General features: G+C 40.4%; 1 long non-coding RNA gene across 1 annotated transcript in view; it reads left to right on the top strand.

Annotated features, from left to right (window-relative positions):
- The first annotated feature begins 342 nt into the window (after positions 1–342).
- The window catches only part of LOC147654229 (uncharacterized), a 62,303-nt gene continuing 50,208 nt past the window's right edge, over positions 343–12,437 (top strand). The window contains exon 1 of the long non-coding RNA XR_015284737.1: positions 343–455. This is a non-coding gene — a long non-coding RNA (uncharacterized LOC147654229). The remainder of the gene's footprint in view (positions 456–12,437) is intronic.

Here is a 12,437-nt window from a genome sequence, read left to right on the forward strand (position 1 = left end):
AAATGTTCTGCAGAACTAATTATTCTTAATGTGGCTTAAAAAAAAAAAAAAGGTGTGGTAGAATAATATTTTTAACTCTAGCAATTGAAATTCAGAACTCTTATAAAATTAACAACAGTCTTTCGAATTGCAGTTCAGAAAGAGTTATTTCCTTTTATGACACTCACTCCCTTCTTTATATAATATTTAACCCATGGTGCTGTAAAGGTTACAGGAGCTGCATGCTTTGGAAAGTTTATTCCTCATCCTGCTTTTATGACACACAAATAAGTGACCAAGTAAGTAAGCAAAGCTAAATAAATGAGGCCAGAGAAACACAAGCCAAAGTGAAGTACAGCTTATTCTTAATCCTGACTCTTTTGGGGCACTTCTTTGTGAGAATCCTGAAGTAGCTGAAGATCCCTTCAAAGAAAAGCTAGTTATAGAAAACTTATCCCCGGCGCTCATGTGATCAGGTAATGTACTCGATTCACACAAACAGGTAATCCACAGGGCCGCACTCTAGACAGTTAAGTGGCTTTAACATAAACTCCTATTGCAGAGGGCTGGAAAGCAGATAAAAGCTTCATTTGTCTTCTGAACCCTCGACGAAAATCTGCCCATTATAGAGTGCAGACCTGTGTGAAGGCTCCTGGTGCCTTTTTGATGTGGGAGACGGTGTGCTTTCGGCAGGGAGTCAATGACTGGCACGCTGCTGACTCGCCTCGCCCACTCCCCATGGCAGATCAGACCCTGGGCGGGGGCTTCGCTCCGTCGCCTGGCGTCAGCCGGCCCAAAGGCATCACCACGGGAGGACACGTCCCTTGGGTCACAGATAGGGAGGGCAACAAAGGTTTGCTTATGGCTCCCGTGAAAAATAGTTTTTTTGTGTGAGGATATTTATCATCCGCTCATGTCATCGTTCCTGGGTTTCTGGTGACAGTTGTGGCATGGACAGCGTACAGAGTCTTTTATCTGTGAATGTTAACATTTCTTTGAAGACTAAGCATGAAATATATTACAACAAGTTTACTGATAGAAGAGTTGGAATGACTTCATAAGAGTAGAGGATCACAGAAACAGACACATAACTGTTTGTGACCTCTGTTTAGAAAATACAGCAATGTTCAAAAGCACAAAACTAAACAAATTTTGCACTTATTTCAGAGGTCTAAAGCTGGGACCAATCCACCCCTCAGAGAAGCCAGCAGGAGCTTTCTCATTGACTTAATAAGCTTTTCATCCAGCCTCCACTTGGTATTAAGTTATTTGTGATTAAAATTCTTTCCTTCTTTGCTGATAATGCAGACAGGTTTTGGTGAAGCTGGCATGCATTACATGTCCATTACCACCTGAGACACGAGCTTCTAGAGGGGATGCAGGTATCCAGAGACACTTTCCTGGGAGCAGGGACAGCTGTGTTTTTTCCCAGGTGGTTGTGTTGTAAAATGGTGGGATACTGGCAGGCTCTGCATCTACCCTGCCTTCCTGGAGCTTCCCATGCTCTCATAGTTCAGGAGAAATTTTATTTCAAATCTAGAATTTTTTCAAATCTTGTTGATACTTGCTGTTTTCTTAGAATGCCAGTTGTCCTAGGAACAAGTAAAGTGAGTAAACCATCAGACTGGAACACCTTCAACACCAGTCTCAAACTGAATGGTTTTGGTCTATCTTTTAAGTGCTGGGCCATAAACCAAATTGTGAGTGGCAAACGCTCATGACATCTAGCCAAGTCACATCTGGCAATAAAAAGATTTTAATATCTAAATATTAATGTTTAAAAATATGTTTCCTTTCTATTAGGAGTACTTGTTAAAATTTGGGGCAATTTGTGCTGCGGCGCCATTAAAATATTGAAAGTATGTTTCTGAATGAAATTAAATCATTACTTTGCAATTCTGAGCTGCTGGAAGCAAAAACCCATGTGGGCTGCATGCCACTGAGATATGCTACACCAGTCCTGCAGTCTTCAAACCCCCCCATAGTTTTTCATGTTTGCTGGTATGGGCAGCCCACCCAGCATAAAAAGGCGTGCAAATGATTTTAGCAGACAAGTATTGTGTTGACTAAGGTTTCCAATGCTAAACTACCCAGAAAGATTTAGACAAATTTTTTCCCTATGGTAAAATGCATATGTGAGTTTAAAGATGAAGAGAAATGAAATGTGTTATTTATAGCCTGAAATATCTCTACTATTATGCACACGTGTGTTTCGCTTAATCCCTGTTTTGATAAATGCCCACACTGCTAAACACCTAATGTACAACGGGATGTGGCTCCCACTTAAATTAGCAGATGCTATGGTTTCTGATTGTTAATGATGGACCTGTTTGCCAATAAAAACAATTGATGGATCAGCATGTGTGAGCTACTGAACCTCAGCAAAAGCCCAAACTAATAAGAGAGAGACAGAAAAATGCTTCAGGTCACAGTCAGCAGATGGGAAATGGCCAGATGTCTGTCTGGGGCAGGGAAAGTGCAGCATGTGTTTAAGTATATATCCATGTTTTCATATGGCAGCAACCACTGGGAAGTTCAAATACTTGGACTAACTAAAGCAATGGTTTTAAAGTATACTTTTGCATTTGGGGGACAAAAATAAACTAAAAGGACAGACACTTCTCTAAATCTGAAAATTCAGCTATCAGATACAGCTGATATAAGCACAGAAATGCACATTACATGCAGTTTAGAACTCAAGAAATAAACTCTAGATTTTGCAAGAAGATGAAATCTGCATTAGGTGATTTTGGCAACATAAGATGCCATCTGTGAGCAGCTGAAAATAAAATTGCATTGTAACTTTCTCTTGTAATCCTATTAAGCAAGAATTTGCTATAAAATGTAACATAACTAAACAACATTTTTTTGCACAACTGTGCAACACACAAGCAAATGGAGAATATTAGCTAAAAACAGATTGAATTGTGTAATTTCTAGAAAAGAACCACATGATACGTTTACATATTAGAAGCTAAGTAGCCAATTCCCTAAGCATGTAAAAGTGCTTTTTAGGCAGTAAAAGTATGATTGGAAATGTCACAATTTTTTGTAATCACATGCTACTGCAAGATTGTACAGATCATACATCTCTGAGTAAAATAAATAAACCCTCCTTATTTTTCACTGAAGAGACTTTCACTTCTGCCCAGATTAAGTAGCCTGGTAACACTGTCTCTGAGAGAATTATTCATCAGTTAAAAGATATGCAGGTGCTTAAGTGTCTGACTGGACTGGGGCCTATAAGGCAAAATTAATTACAAGTAGAAATGCAATTTGCTGAGGAGTGAAGCAATTTGAACATATCTTTTAACTACTCTATAAATGGAATTTTCCTGTGTATAGTTCACAGCAAGAATATTTTTCCACAGGGAGAAACCCAGACCTCACCTGAGCCAGTGACCATCTTTCCACTCACTTTGGTGGGCTCTGGATCAGTCCCAGCTGCCAGCCCCGTGCTCAGCCCTAGGCCAGGGCATTCTCAGTTAAGGGGTTATGTTGAAGGACCTACAGTACTCAAAAAGGAAGTCCCCATGAATAAAATAGCTGTGATTTTGATGTCAACATCAAGCGGAAAAAACATAAATCTTTCTTTTGAGGAGCTCCCCTAACTCCTTAGGACATCTGGGTGCATAAATGCCCCAGCAAGAGCAAGATGCAGCAGGGGACACTTTTGCCAAAACTTTGATTTCTGCTGTTGTACCCAGAAAATGTGCTCCAATGTATCTATATAGCTGTGGCGGGAAACTGCCAATAGGAAGTAATGACAGTGCTGGAGGGCAAGGAGAAGGAGGAAAGCAGGAGATACCTGGCTGCAAATGTCTTCCTTGGCTGGTACAAGCAACACTGGATGCAGTATGACGTGGATACACCCTCACTGTGGGAAGAATGTTGTCAGACAAACACCCTTTTCTGTGTGTTTTCTTCTTCCCACGCACCCTTTTTACTCAGGTAATATCCTTCTTATTCAGAATCTACAGCTAAGACAGTGGTAGGACAGGTGCCTGTAATTGACTTGTAAAAATTTTCCAAAAATCCCACCCTGTGAATCCTATGAGGTGTGTGCTTTGTGTCATGCACGATATTCCACCGAAAACATACGCCGTTCACTCATTAAAACGTCGGAAAGAAAGGTAGAGGTTATTCAAGCACAAGAGAGCTCCTGTTCAATGGTTTGACTGAACAACAATAGAAATCTGCACCTGCACAAGTTTCTGCCAAAACTGATCTCACACAACTGTTGATCTTGATTATATTCATTAGGCTGGGAGAGGTGGATTTCTATACATCTTATTGTGCGTGTTTTATGGGTTATGCTCCTGGGTGGAATATAAGGTGGTTTTTGTTCAGGAGACAGTAGAAAAATCATGCTGAGACCCAGGCCTGCTTTAGAATTCAACATATTCAGCAAAAACCTCGGCCAGGACTTATTTTGGACTTCAGTAAAACTCTATTATAGGAGTTTCCGTAGGTTTAAAGGAACTGTCTGAGAGTTTGTATATATTACAAATCCTATTCTGTACAGATTTTGCCTGCAGTAGCAAAGCAGCAACATTTTTCAACGATTTTGGCTTAAGTTATAAAGCTCTATCCTGGAGCGATGAAATTAGAAAAATATTTTACAAAACCAGAGCACAGGTCACATATTTGCCATATCTTTCTTTAGCGTTAGCCGTCTTTGAAAGAAGTTTTATGTCACAGCTGCACAGCACACATTGAGTAGTTGCATCTAAAATGCGGAAAATAAATCTCAGGTTTGTCTGCACATTTGATAATGTAAGGAAAACCAGCAGGCTTTACTTGCTGATACTTATTCCTCCATTATACTTATGTTGTGAAGATGTATCTTTGTATATGTATATACAGACATACAGAAACATACAAATCTAATTTTTGCATTTTCACTCTCCTTTGATTTACTGTTGTGCAAACAAAAGGCTTGAGAACTGATTACAATCTTACTAAGTTAATCAGGCCATTTATGTCAGTAATTAATCAATGTTGCCTGTAAATGCTCACAACCTGCCCCAAGGTACATAATTTGCCCTTGTCTTTCACTTTGCATCATCATTTGCATCATTGCAAAGGGAGTGCAGACACGTGTGCGGCTGTATTCTCCGTGCACCCTTCACTCATTTTGAGCAGAGGCGTCACGACAAGCAAAATCTATGGCCAGTAGAAACATGGAACTGAAATAATATAGCAAGTCTGATGTGGGAGAGTGGTTTTGCCCACCTCCTGGTGAGCAGAGTCCCACTCTCACTTCCCTGGGAGTTCATGTCAGCAGGAGCTCCCCTCTCACCCCCTGGCTCACATGGCTGTGCTCTGCCAGAGGTACGAGTCTGCTGCCACACAGCTTGTGGGGAGCTCTGACTTGTTGTGAATGTGTTGAAGCGCATCTGTGGAAAAACAAAGCAGCTCTCCGGGGCTGATGTTCTGGCACTGAGATCCTGAGTTTTGCAAATGTGTGTGCCTAAGTGTGCATGTGTCTGTGTACACATGGGCGTAGGCTTACTGAGCTAGAAACAAGATGTCACAACAGTGGATTAACAGAGTACACTGCTGAATGTGTAACTTAGTCCTGCTGAGCTTAGAGCAAACTTTTTAAAAAGGAATTATTTTAGTGTAAGGCAACCTTGAGACAGAACATGGTATCGTTTGAGAATACGCAATGATATTATTCAACACTCCATACTAGGGCAGTACCCTCCTTGCTAGAACAATGTCTTTTAAAGCTGGATTTACATGCCCATTCAAATTGAAATTTGGGCAGAGTGGGTCAGGTGGGAAGGGATAAGATCTAGTCGTGAATCTATGGCTTTTTCTAAAGCAGTTTCTGAAGTAATTTCTGGATTGAATAATTGTACATACAGATGAAATTTTCTTTGCTACATTCTGCTATTCTTAACTAAAGGTGGGATGAGTAACCCTGAGATGGTTTCTCTCCTATTGTATCTCCTATTGTATCTCCCCACTTAATACAGATGATTACACAACTTGAGGCATGCAAGGTGTTCAACCTTCAGACAGAGAAAGCAAGGGTGAACTAATTCCTATCGTGTTATGCAATGAATTATGTCACCTGGACTGTACCTGACCAGGTATTCACCCTAAATCTTAATGTACTCACTGTGAAATGTGAGGAAATTGTGGACAATTTCCTCAAAGCAAAGTGAACTGGCATTATTTTGGGTTCCTTCCAGCTAGTTAATGAGGATCTTCCCCTGGGGACATTTGGCTTGAGAAGAGTCCACAGGACTATGCACAACACTCTGGTCAGAGGAATCAGAGGCAGCTTGGAGCTTCCCAAGGGGCAATGGACAAGATTTCATTTTACTCAGAGGCAAAACTTCCACTGACTTCAGTGGTGCAGTTTTATCCAGGTGCAAAAGACAATCTAGCAGTCACACTCACACTGCAGTTATGATGTGGGTATGGAAAATCAACATATTCTCAAAGCAATTTCCATAGTCTTAGCATATGGCCCATGCACTGAGCCCTTATTTGGGTCAATGAGAGCTTCTCATGCAGAACAAGCAAAGAAAATGTGCACAGTCTGTGCCTGAGAGGGGGGCAGATGCCTGCAATAGCTAAATATTTTAACGGGAGAAGCACACTTGAACAAAGGAGCTAAGTGCATAAGCCTAGGCAAGTTTTATTGAGGGCATTAATTTACACAAGCTGTATGATTGTGTTCTCATGAAATCTGCCACGCATAATTACTAAAGATGTTAATAAACAGTCAGCAAATCAGAACAGCTGGTTATGATGATACCCAGGTTTTCTAAGAAACGACAGGCTTTAACCTCATCACCATTAATACTGTGAAACATACTCTGGCCAGTGCATGTGATGGGATATCCTAAATAGATGAATATCCATTGCACTCCCTGTCCTGGATAGTGCAAAAAGGCCTAAGGTTGGCATTTTCTTTGATGTGGACCTTCCAACGTAATTGCCTTTAGTTGAAAAAATAAAACCCAAAGCAAATCCCTATAAATGATGCAAAGGGAGGAAGGGCTTATGTTTTCCTTTGAAGTCATGTGAGATGTTCAGATACAGAGATTGATGCTGCTTGAGAATGTGGCCAGTATGTAGCTGCAGTCAGTTTTCACCACTTCCTTGATAAGAGTGATCTGTTGAGCCTATATTAAAGCCACAGCTGGGTACAAAGAAATTATTTTTTGTTGTGTATACGATATCAAAATGTTTTCATACTTATTTACCTGAAAGTTGTCTCTTTTCTCATTTTGCTGTTTCAACCAACACTTTGGAATTCAGCAGACTGTGGGTATTGCAAAGTCCAGCATACCCACTGTTTGCATCTATTGTTTTGTTAGTTACTGATATATTTGTTCTGAATTTCCTCCCATCCAGTAAGATTTCTGCAGGGCTCTCTGTGACCACGCTTGGCATGCTGATGAAGTGTGGCCACTCATGTGCTGCTCAGGAGGTTGTGCTTCCTGATAATAATAATAATATATATTGTTATATTATTATTGTGTCAATATATGTTGCACGTCAGAAACCCACAAGTTTGGAGCAGAACCAAAACTGGGGATAATGTATCATTACGCCTGGCTGGCAGGTTGGCACCTGGTGAGGACTTAAATTTCCTCAGCAAATAAGCACTGACATTAAATTCAGGGGCTGAAATTCACATAAGTGTCATACAGAGCTCTCTCTCTGGCAGGCTGTCTTTCCCAATAGCTGCATTCCATGCTCAGCCCACACTGCCCTACCCTGCCCTTAATACTATTGTTGCTATGCTGTTAATTTCCTCTACACATGAAAATAGGTCTGATGAATTGTCTATTAAGGGTTTATTTCTCTCTATTAGCTGAAACATAATCGTTAGCTCTGATATTTGACCTGATATTAGCTCCATATAAGACAAACTTCATCCCCTTAGACCTACAGATAATTATGATGACAAGACAAAACACACCCAACAGGACCATTTATTGTGACCATTTCAGAGCTGGGTGAAGGACTGAGCTGGTTCAGCCAGCTGGGGATGTGGTGCTGGGAGTCCCAAAAGCAGGAGAAAGACCTGCTTATGATGGACTGCCCACCCTGTCAAGCTCTCTATAACCATTCAGTCCTGAGGCCACTAAGGAAGTTGACAACTTCTGTTCTCCCTAGTGTAACCCACTGTGAAACCTTTCTCATCTTCCATGCTGTAGCTGTTCTGTAAGGCGCCCTCAAATCTGTGAGGTGTGTGACAGTCCAGCCTGCCTCTTGCCTTGGGACAGTGCCCATTGCTCAGACCCACTACAGATGCTTCCCTCACCTCCTTCATCTGTCTGACATTACCTTCAGCAGAGGCTTTGTCATGGTCAGAGCTGAGCTGACAATTTTGGTGGCAGTTGCCTCCCCAAGGCAGGAAAAGGCCCAGCCCTGTCACTCATGCAATTCACTGTCCCACCCTGCCACCAGTAGTCCTGGCCTCTGGAGCAGAGCCATGGCTGCAGTTGCCAGCCCCACAGCTGGACTTTGTGGGGAGCACCAAAATCCTCTGGAATAAAACCCAGTCTGCAAATCTCAGACATGACGGATTGCAGCAATTGGCTGTGAGAGTATCCAGCCTCCTTTGTCACCCACAGCAGCAGCAACTGCAGGTTTGGAGGTAACAGCAGGCTCCCGTGATAAAGGTCCCTTCCAAATGTCAGCCTGCCACATCCTGGAGGGAGAAGGACTAAAAGCATTTCAAGGGAAGGAAAGTGTCTGTCGGCACGTTGCATACCTCAGGGTGCTTATTATAAGGTGCTTCTCTCAGAGTGTAGCATTTTAATTTTTGTGTTTATGTATAAGTCCTGAAAGGTGAACTCTTGCATTGTAGTGTTTGACCTTAAAAGTACAATTTTCTCTTTCCCTGTGGCAGTTCAGCAGTACCCAATGACCCGCTGAAAAAGCTACAGGAATGGCTTGTATTTGAAATAGAATTTCACAATTTTGTCTGGATGATAATCTGAATTATGAATCTCTTCAACTTAGAACTAGTTAGGTTAAGTGACAAAAACATAGACCCATCTGTTTCGCTTTTGTCTCCGTTCCCTGATTTTTCCTCAATATTCAGACTATGAATATTCTGAATTTGCTCTTCAATATATTGCAGCATATCATGGAATTCCAGAACTGCAGATGTAGTCACCTGTAAACAGTTAATCAAAAGTAAAATCCTGATTTCACATAAATATTTTCTGCAAAAATAAAGCATATTTTGCATGTTCTGTTTTGTCTCACTTTTTCAGTTTTTAAGGGCTCCAAAATATTTTCTGATGTCTGAGCCTGCATTAAATTTTTCATTTTAAACTCTGGAGAGAAATTATGACAAATAAATTATATTTGTGACCATCTTCCCACCTGCAATATTGCTTAAAACTTTCCAAATGTTGAAAAACAGGACAGGCAGTGTCTTTTTTTCTTCTTAAATCTGTGCTGACTGCTGAGAATTTTATCAAGGATGGATGTGAAGAATGATTAGACTGAAAAGCTTCATGGTTTTCACTCATGGACTGCAAAGAAATAAAGTAAAGGTGCTCATTATTTCTCTTCCCACATCCATCATAGTGATTACTGCACTCTGAAAATTAGACAGCCAGGCCAAAGTACAAAGTTTCTTTTTTTTTTTTTTAACCACTCTCCACATTACACGTGATTTCATACCATCCCAGAATAGGACTAAACAGGACCAACACAAATAAATTGTTCATTAAAAAGACTGAGAGATCAAATTTACTGTGAAATCAGTAATTATTTTTTTATTTTACAAAGCAGTGAGCAGACAGAATGTCAAATGACATAAAAAGCACTGCTGAACCCCATGTGGAAGCTCAGAATAAACTACTGAAGGGAAGCAATTTGATTTGAAAGCAAAAAACACAAAATGAAGCACAGAACTTGGAATAAAAAGACACTTTGGAAAAAAAATAAACCTGAGGATTTGATATGGATCCAGTAGGGACAATTATTACTGGAACTGGAATAATTTTACACTTCACTTTAAATTGACAAGTTCAGATTATTAGTTTTAAAAATGTCAGTGTTTTGTGGCCACTTCTATCACTGTGTCCTTATCTCCAGATGTGGAAACACACCCACCTACTATGTGTGTGCTTTTCTACTCCATCTCCCGTGGGGCAGGTTCTCCTGCACTAACTTAAAGCAAATATTGGTTAAGTTTATGAGGCTGCTTATTTCATGGTAACTTGTGAATGATTAGTCAATGAAAAATCACTCTGCCTAGAGAAAGCAGATGACTGCTGAATGAGTTGAAAAACTGTGACCAGGGAAGTCTAACACACAAGAGAGTAATGATCAAAACCCAGTGTTCTGCATAGTCCTGTAGCTTTCCCCACATCCTGACTCTCAGACACCCTGCCATGCTTTTATGGAAGCACATGAGCATACAGACTTTTCTCACTGAGATGTGAATTCCAGTATTTTCTGCCCTGCATTAGATAGATCTTGGAATCCTAATTCCCTGTCTTCTCTGGTGAGCCCATGCTACTTAAAACACCAGCTCTGTACACTGTCTGAGTGCTCTCATAAATCTTCTAGTGCCAGAAATAGTTAGAGAAACATCTTTTGTCACAATATGAACAATTAAAGTTTGTTCTAAATTTGAAAAATTTCTTGGAATGCAGTTGCTGAGCTTATATTAAAAATGCAGAGATATTTGTAAAAAACCATTAGAAGACAAAAAAAGATCATCATGTAACTGGTGCTTCAGTTTTTAAATACTTTTTAAAAAGAATACCATGGATCATGAGCTAGGATAGTGCCAGGTGAACGCAGATCAGAAGCAACACTGCAGAAACTTCTGTACTTACCAAGTCAGAAGTCTGCAGTACTGACTAATCATCTGATACCTACTGTTGCTGCCATATTTGAAAAGCAAAACTTTGCAAAAGATGGTGATTCAGCTCCAGTTTCTGCTTATGATGATTATACAACGTTCCCCATTTTGAGTCCTCTTCATGACATGCTTTACATATTAATTAGTTCCTTGTCACAAAGTGGTGCTTCCAAATGAATCAAATATAACTTTTCCCTAGATATAGACACCAAGGAACACAGCAGCTAAGACTAACTTTTACAAACACAAGTACTGTAGCAGTGCCATTGTAGAAACACTTTTTCTTTCATATTTTTTTACAGAAAAGAGAAGGAAAAGTGTAGTTCACTCCTCTGTCTGGTGATTTTTCTCAGTCCAATAAAGACTACTGTATTCTGAGTAAGGGGTTTCATGGTTTAAACATTTTTCACAAGATAGATTAATCTGTCTTCTGCAATAAGAACCCCTCTTGTCATGGAGGTAATGGATATGGGCTGGGTGTACCTTGGAATGCAGAGGCAAGTTTCCTCTGTGGTGTGAAGTTTATCTCCAGGGAAAGTGACACAAGTGAGGCCATGGCTGGAGTGTCTGTCTACTGCCTTGTGTTCTTCTTCTCATTCCAAAGTACAACAGGACATGGAAAATTGAAGGACTGGTGGGCTCATGGAGTAGCAGCAGGGTAACCTTTTAATTGCCAGAGTTTCACAGCGGTCTGGTCTGTCTGCCCTGGAGCCAGGGATTTTCTGGTTTGACCATATATGTTCCAAGAAGCTCCAAGAAGAAATCAATCTTTACCATCCCACACACAAGCAAGCAAACGTGGTTTCCAGCCCTCCAGCTTTTCAAATACGACTGTCTGCTCTGGCAGGACAAGAGTTACTCTTTTAAAATCTCTTGTGCCTTTGCACAATTTTGCTGCCTGGGTCTCCCCTACCGAAGAGGTGTCTGTTGAGGAAATTGAGGCAGACTAAGATTTTAGATTGAAATTATCTTCCTTCTAGAAAGAAAACTGTAAATTACTCCTTTGCCATGTGGTGGAGCTGGTAGACAGCAGTTCCTAAATTTCATTTTTTTCACTGTAGATGTTGTTGCTATGTTTGGAATCTTTCTTTTTTTAACAGTTTTCACAACTATGTTTAGTCTGGTAAACTACCTATAAAACCTAATCCTTACTTTTGTATTTATATCGTAAGCTCCAACATTAAGGAAAACCTCAAAGCTTGATTTTTGGAGTCAGGACTGCCAAGTCTGACAGCAACTTTCCACACCAAAGCATAATGACAACTCATCTATTATTCCATGAAGGGCAGTGTTTCTGAAGGGATCTGTAGATCTCATTTTTCAGCTTCTAGGCAGCAGAGGAACTTCTAGACCACTGCTGAAGGTGGTCTTCTAGAGTAATTCACACAACATAGACAGATACCAGAAACAAAATATAGTACAGTGTTCTGTGTCTCAGGAAAATGTCTCATTTCCAGCATTTTTGTATTAACCATCTGTGTTGCCTAAAGCAAGTGGTGCAAATTTGCTATGCCTCAGTTTCCTCCTCTGTAACACTGGCATAATATTTGTCTCTTATAGCACTACATATGTAAAAATTAATTTGAAATTCCCAGAT

This window comes from Cyanistes caeruleus, chromosome 3 (genome assembly GCF_971803275.1).
Source record: "Cyanistes caeruleus chromosome 3, bCyaCae1.hap1.1, whole genome shotgun sequence".
Classification (NCBI taxonomy): Eukaryota; Metazoa; Chordata; class Aves; order Passeriformes; family Paridae; genus Cyanistes; species Cyanistes caeruleus.